Source organism: Aphanomyces invadans, assembly GCF_000520115.1.
Source record: "Aphanomyces invadans strain NJM9701 unplaced genomic scaffold supercont1.349, whole genome shotgun sequence".
NCBI classification, from domain to species: Eukaryota; Oomycota; class Saprolegniomycetes; order Saprolegniales; family Verrucalvaceae; genus Aphanomyces; species Aphanomyces invadans.
The window spans coordinates 882-1,750 of NW_008580494.1; positions in this window are offsets into that span (position 1 = coordinate 882).

An 869-nucleotide genomic window follows, 5' to 3' on the forward strand; every position below is an offset into this window, starting at 1 on the left:
TGCCCTCGGCCATGTCGCCATTCGTTGTTGTTGAAGTGGGTCGTCTATTAAAATAGATACGTAAATCTACGCTAAATAAAATTGTCGGACTATCTTCGTTGTGTAGGCGTGCTGGTTGTGAGCATGATCTAGACCGGCGGAGGCAGGAGCGCGATCCGCGGAACAAGGTGCTGGCGCGGCCCCTCGTGTTGGGCGAGGAGCCGGAGAAGGCGACGGAGAGCCATCTGCCCGGGCTCTTGAACGAGGCTGTGGTGCAAGTGCATTTGAGCGGCACGCGCCGCAAATGTCGCCATTCGTTGCAGTGGACATTTGAAATTTGTGCACCACCAGCCAGAGGTTGGAATAGTAAATGCGGTGTGATCGAACTGCTTTGACTGATGCGTTCAAAATATTCCCTAGCCTGTTAAGCTCGATATTTTCAAATAATTGATACATACAAAGACACAGTTCGTACATTATTACGTGTTCGAGGTCGGAACACCGTGAACCCGTGTCGAAGACTTGGCGGACGAGTCCAAAGTGTGTGTCGAAGTTGCCTTTCGTCCTTCTGCGTCAAATTTCGATGCTATCGCCTTGGGCAGGAGCAACCTTTCACCGTGCAAAGGCTCCACGCTACGATTGGAAACATCGTGAGACGCAGTACGAACATGCCACGCCGCGCGTGACGGATAAAGCGATCGACGACCAAACAAACCGACCACATCTGAAGAGACCATACTAACACGAATCTGGTTCGTTTCACACTGGAATGGTTCTCCTCACAACAGAATAGATTTCACTGAAAACCACGCAAACTTATCACGTCGTAAAGGTCTCGAGCACTGGGAAAATCCCAAACGCCACTTTACCATCCTCACCTGGACCTACAG